Consider the following 6,387-nt stretch of genomic DNA (forward strand, 5'->3'; position numbering starts at 1 on the left):
GTGGCTAAATTTTTCCTATCCATGAATTTTCTCTGCTTTGGATGCACATGATTGACCGTGTGACTGTTAACAATGCAGTCCCCATGACGGACATGTGCATATGAAAGAACGATGCTGCTAAAAAATAAGGGGGGGGGGGGGGGTGATGTTTCCAATCAGAATTTCTTTCAGATTTAGCAGAATCCAATCAGAATCTTCCAATTGACGTGTTTACATGACGCATTTTTTATTATGATCAGCCCTTTATCCAAAATATGTGTCCAATCGCAGCTGTACTGTAAGCACTTCAGGTTCCTGATGAAGCACTATATTATTATTATTATTATTATACTGTCTTATTATTTTTGTCTTCTCTAGATGCTACATTGAAGAAGTGGCCAGCAGCACTGTAAATTCCAATAGCTTTGCTGACTCACATATAATTAGTAAACTTTACTCAAATATTAAAAAATATACTTCTTACAAGGTTTTGTTGAGTTACAGTTAATTGCAGGGTGAGTAAAACAATTTACTTAGTAGTTTTAGTGCAACACTTAAGTAGCAACAAAGGAAGCAATGACGTTACTGCACCAGTGAGTGGCAGCAGTGCACCCAAGAGTAATAAAGAAGAAGGAAAAAGAGGAAGAAGAAGCAGGCCTTGTCAGAGCATGCCTAATAGGATTTGTGCGCGCCCATTTTGCAGAAGACGTAGAAAGAAGCAGCGGCCAGACTACTGACGTTTTTAACATCTGAAGCTTCGTTACGTTTTTAAAGAATAATAAGGTAAGTAATCAAGCAAGCAACTTGTATGTGAATGTTTCTTTTCTGCTTGTCCAATCTAATGCATATTTACCAAATAATTATGATATTATACGGTGCTAGAAGAACACGATCTGAACCACTTAAAACTAGCAGGTAACGTTACCACAAACCACAAAAAACTATTTTGCCTTTTTCCAATTGGATATGTTGTATAGTTTTGTATTTTACCCCGAACTGACAAACCAAATGTCTTATTTCCATGTTAAAAGTAGAAATTTAGATGTGAAGGGCTGGCCAATATTATCTCTTACCAGTGGCTTGTGATTGATGTGAATAAAGATTGTGAAATATATGCTTGCCCGATTTAATCGATTTAATGATTAGTGTAATAGTTTGCAGTGTTTCCTCTATGATTTTATAAAACTGTGGTGCTTTATTATTAGTAATAACGTTAACGTTAGTATTTTTGTGTTCGTTATTAAAATTTTCTATTGTAATGTCTAGTCCATTTTTTTTAAATATTAATCACAGTGTAGCTATTCATTACATTGTTACACTTTTTAGATTTTAAGCTATGTTATAGTGGTAAGTATTTTCTGTAATGCTTGTAAGACATGAACATATTAAGGAATGAATGCATTTATATTTTGTAAGGCAGAACTTCCTTTTAACTAAACTTTTTTTTGTCCTTTTTAGAAGAAGTGCTTCTGGTAACTGCCTCCTGAGTGGTCTTCAATTCACAGATCTTGATACAATTGAGGTGAGGACATTTTATTCTGTAGTAGTAGTAGTAGAGATTAATTTGTGAAAGTGTTGGCTATGATGCACCTTAAGTATTATATTGAGAGACTAAAACAACTTAAAATATATCTCCACTTTAAATAATTTCTTGCAGATGCAGTGGAGCTGTCAGCATTGTATTTTTTCTGCAGACAAAAGGGGACAGTTGTTAAAACATTAGCCACCACAGATCTGCAGAGTGACTTTTTTAGTGCCTTGATCACAACGGTTTGTCACAATCTTCAAGTCCAAGAAAGGAACTGTTGGAGAGAAATTGGCTGAACTTATGCAACAAATTAATACAGCGGTGAGTTTACTGCAGCCTTAATTTTATTTATTGTAGTAAGTTGATCATGATGTTGCTACCTATTATTATTTTAAAGTATTTAAAAGTAATGTTGGCAATATTGTAATTGTTACAAGAGTTGTGTTCTGTTTTTGAGAAACACTTTAGCTGTGGGTTGTATCTTAAGAATTACTTCCCCGTTTAGTTGCTGCACTATCAAGGAGCATTATGATAATTACGCTTGTTTAAAATGAAACTTTAAAAGGGTTAGTTCACCCCAAAATGAAAATTCCGTCATTAATTACTAGGGATGCACCGAATCCAGGATTCGGATTCGGATTCGGCCGAATCCTGGGCTTTTTGACGGGGTTCGGTTTCGGCCGAAGCTTAGATTTATTTTCCACCGAAACCGAACCCTAGACTTGCGCTACGACGTCACACGGCTGTTGATTACGTGAAGGTGTTTACATAGGACCCGTTCGAATGTAGTAGGCTGTAAGAATCTGAAAATGGAACTCGTAAGCAAAAAAAAGTTTTGTTTGGCAGTACTTTCAACCAAAAGAAGGCGATTCAAGTCGAGCTTTATGTTCAATTTGCAATGCCAATTTGTCTCGTGGTGGCAAGTAGAGCCCTGCGCGGGACTGTTTTCTTCATCCCGCGCCCGCCGAATTTCTGACCATTACCGCCCGCTCCCGCAACGTGTGTGTTACACTCCCGCCCGCTCCCGCAATATGTATGTCCACTCCCGCCCGCACCCGCAAAACTCTGAGAATTTATTCCCGCACGATAATAGAGATGCATTGATTTTGTGTCTTCTCCCGTCCCGCAGGAAAAAAAAACGTATTGTATTGCTATTATTAAAGAGATTCATGTTTGTTCCTTTCCCTGACCTGCATGTATTCTGACGCACTGGTAGGGAAGATGAATATAGCCTGGGCTATCGGGGACATCTAAAACGCTTAGGCTACCGCGCGTTTCTTTAGACTTCAAGTACTTTGATTTTGTTGACAATGACATCATGTCGCTAGGTTACCTCCCGATCCCGCAGTGTTTTTTTTTAGCCGCCCATTCCCGCCCGCAGCAAAGTTCAAACCGCCCGCTCCCGCGAGATTTGCGTTGGGTCCCACGGGACCCGGCGGGTCCCAATCCCAATGCAGCACTCTAGTGGCAAGGACCCTAAGCAGTACACAACATCGCCGATGTTAAAACTAAGGATGCGAGTAGGATTCGGTATTCGGTTTCGGATTCGGCCGAATCTTAAACAGTGGATTCGGTATTCGGCCGAACCCCAAAAATCTGGATTCGGTGCATCCCTATTAATTACTCAGGCTCATGTTGTTCCAAACCTGCAAGACCTTCATTCATCTTTGGAACACAATGTAAGATAGTTTAGATCATTGACAAAGTGATCCATGTGACATCAGCTGTAATGTTATGAAGCTACGAGAATACTTTTTTTTTTTTTTTTGCACAAAGAAAACAAAAATGACTTTATTCTAAATTTTCATCTACTGCATCCCTTGTGGACGCGTATTCACGAGAGCATGCTAATGCATGCATGTGGTGTCGCCACATGTTTGTGTTGTGGTACTCTTGTGAATATGCATCCACAAGTGATGCAGAAGAGACGAAAATATGGGATAAAGTCATTAGTTTCCTTTGCGCAAAATAGAATAGCTTCATAAATATAATAGCTTCTCATAGCTTCGTAACAATCATCTTGGTACTTTTCTGGCCTTGAACGTGGTAGTTGCCAAGGCTGCATATGGAGGGACAGAAAGCTCTCGGATTTCATTTTTGTTATTTCTTCATCTGTGTTCTGAAGATGAACAAAGGTCTTACAAGTTTAAAATGACAAGGTTTAGCAACTGATGACAAAATTTATATTAATCCTTTAACAAAGTGATTGGTACTGTAACTTCAGAATGCTGCATGATCTTGAACTTCATTTGTTTTTCATTATCTACTCCTAGAAACCAGACGTGACAGCAATGCGCACATTGGTGCTCCGAGGCCTGCCCGTCATGCTTGGTGATGATGCCAGTACCTTCTACAACACCTGCTTTGTAAGTTCTCAGTTATATTTTATATTTATTTATTTATTATTTCCATTAAAAATGGGTTTACAAAAAAACTCATTAAACAATGTGAGTCCAGTGTACTCTCTGTCTATGTCAACCTAAAACTAGGACTTGTTATTATTATATATTCTTTGGAAGTATTACAATCATATTGCAAGCCATGTAATATGCATAATGTGATATGTACAATGTGATATGCATGAAAAGTTTCTCATGCAGTGTAAGTACTATACCTTGAATATTTATGAGTTGAGATAAAAATAAATAAAGATAAAAAAAAAACAATGCATGTAAATACTTAACAATGAATGGCTAAATGACAGTTTAGGCAGGGCAGACAACTGACAATTAATCATCCCTTTTAACATTTCCCTGTTGTAATATTGTTATTGTTTCGTTTTCTTATAGGCATCTGAGCACAGGCCTGGGCACAAGTACCTGTTGGAGTGCTGACTGTCATTGATGAACACATTCCTCTCTTACCAAATCAACTATACCTTGACCCAGTTTCTACTGCCATCATTGTTGAGGGAGGTATTGTCATTGACAATCTGCAGAATCTACCACAGGCAATTTGCCTCTTGTTTGGCCTGTCATATGCTTTGAATTTGGATTACCCCAAAAACATGAAAAACACTTTCAACTTCTTTCAGAAAGTAATGCTTGGGTTGGGACAGAACAAACTCCCACCAAAACTGCAGTCACTTAAGAATCTCCTGTTAAGTTAAAACAAATGTGTAAGAATGGTGATGATTTGCATTAGATTTCAGTTTCATGACAGTGGATATTGACTGAAGTGTTAAATCTGTTGGTTTAGGATGTTACAATTACAGTCAGGTCAGGGTCTTTTTTTTTTTTCACAAAATTTATTTTATGTAGATTTTATATAGATTTATTGTACCATCAAATGGTTTGTATTTTAATTTAAAAATGTGTAAACCCCAATGCAAACTTGTGTGGACCATCCCTGTGCCTGTCAGTTCTTAAGAAGAAAAAAATACAATAAATTTACCCTTGAACTGTGTCACTGCCTTAGAGTATTTATCCAGGTGTAAGTGTATTCTTTGTGAAATTGCGAACCCCTTCTCAGTGTTTTGTAATAGACAATTGATGCACTTAAGTTATTGGAGTAATGCTTACTTGGTTTTTTTAAGGCAATCGGTTTGCATGGTTTTAACAAGTAAATTGGATTGCTTTTGAAGTAAAGTCAACTTAGAAATGTCAAGTTGCATGCAGAAAATGTCAAGTTAGCTCAACTTGCATAAATCAGTAGTTTGGAATACATCCAAAGTACATTTCACTTGAAATTATATAGTTGTTAAAAATAGTAATTCTGAGTAACCTGTACTAAAGATGAGTACATCTAAAGTAAACAATCAAGTATATGCTACAATTTAGTTTTAAGTTACTGGAACTCTCTTGTAAGTATACAATACTAGATAGGCGTTTGTTAATACTACAAACTATTCCCTTTTAACTTTACTTGGTTTTTTTAAGGCAATCGGTTTGCATGCTTTTTTTAAGTAAGGTTTACTAATTGGATTTTACAGTGAGCCACCCGAGGGCAGATAGGCACGTCTATCAATTCGAAGCTCACGGAGCTGAGAAGATCATCAAGATAATTATTTTTTTTCTGTTCAGTTTTTTGTCTTATTTTTGTTCTTGTACTATTTGATTGTTCTTAAGTAAATAAAAAAATGTAAATTTCGACATTTTGGGCTTTTATTTATGTTGTCTAGCAGCTATGGATTTTAATAATTTTACTAATATATAGGTAAACATATAGGTGCATATATGCACACATATATATATATATATATATATATATATATATATATATATATATATATATATATATATATACATGCATATGTGTACATATGTGTGCATATATGTGCATATATGTACATATATAAAATTGGCCGTTTTCCTATAATATATGTACATATATGCGCATATATGTGTGCATATATGTGCACATATGTGTGCATATATGTGCACATATGTGTGCATATATGTACATATATTATAGGAAAACGGCCAATTTTATATATGTCACATATATTTAAAACGTATATTAAAACATATATGTTTATATAGGTTATTTCCGTGTGGGATAATTTATGCCATGTTGGTTGGATGAAATTTAGGTAGACAACCAAGAAGTGCCAGTTAGCAGAAAGAAACCGAAATCATTAACACAATAAATATTTACTTTGAGCAACCTTTTCCAGACCCAGTTCACAGGAAAACCCTGATGGTGTGGCTGATTTCCATAAAATACACTTAAACGTTATTTAAGTCAACTTAAATGTTACAACTTGTAAAAATGTAAGTTATATTGCAAGACTAAGTGTTGTGTAATTAACAGGTGGGGACCAATATGGTGATGCATCCCTGCACATTTTGTGCCTTGGTGACGAGACAACAACATGCCACACCTTCGCCATTGTTTCGGGCCATGCCATTGGAATGGACTTTTGAAGTCCTTTTTTACAC

At 36.2% G+C, this 6,387-nt stretch overlaps 1 long non-coding RNA gene across 1 annotated transcript; it reads left to right on the forward strand.

Annotated features, from left to right (window-relative positions):
* The first annotated feature begins 610 nt into the window (after window positions 1–610).
* Window positions 611–5,662, forward strand: LOC306852514. The gene is made up of 5 exons (XR_013782618.1): window positions 611–762; window positions 1,438–1,501; window positions 1,637–1,828; window positions 3,781–3,873; window positions 4,297–5,662. It is a non-coding gene; the product is annotated as an uncharacterized lncRNA (long non-coding RNA).
* The last annotated feature ends 725 nt before the right edge of the window (window positions 5,663–6,387 follow it).

Source organism: Barbus barbus (genome assembly GCF_936440315.1).
Source record: "Barbus barbus genome assembly, chromosome: 32".
NCBI classification, from domain to species: domain Eukaryota; kingdom Metazoa; phylum Chordata; class Actinopteri; order Cypriniformes; family Cyprinidae; genus Barbus; species Barbus barbus.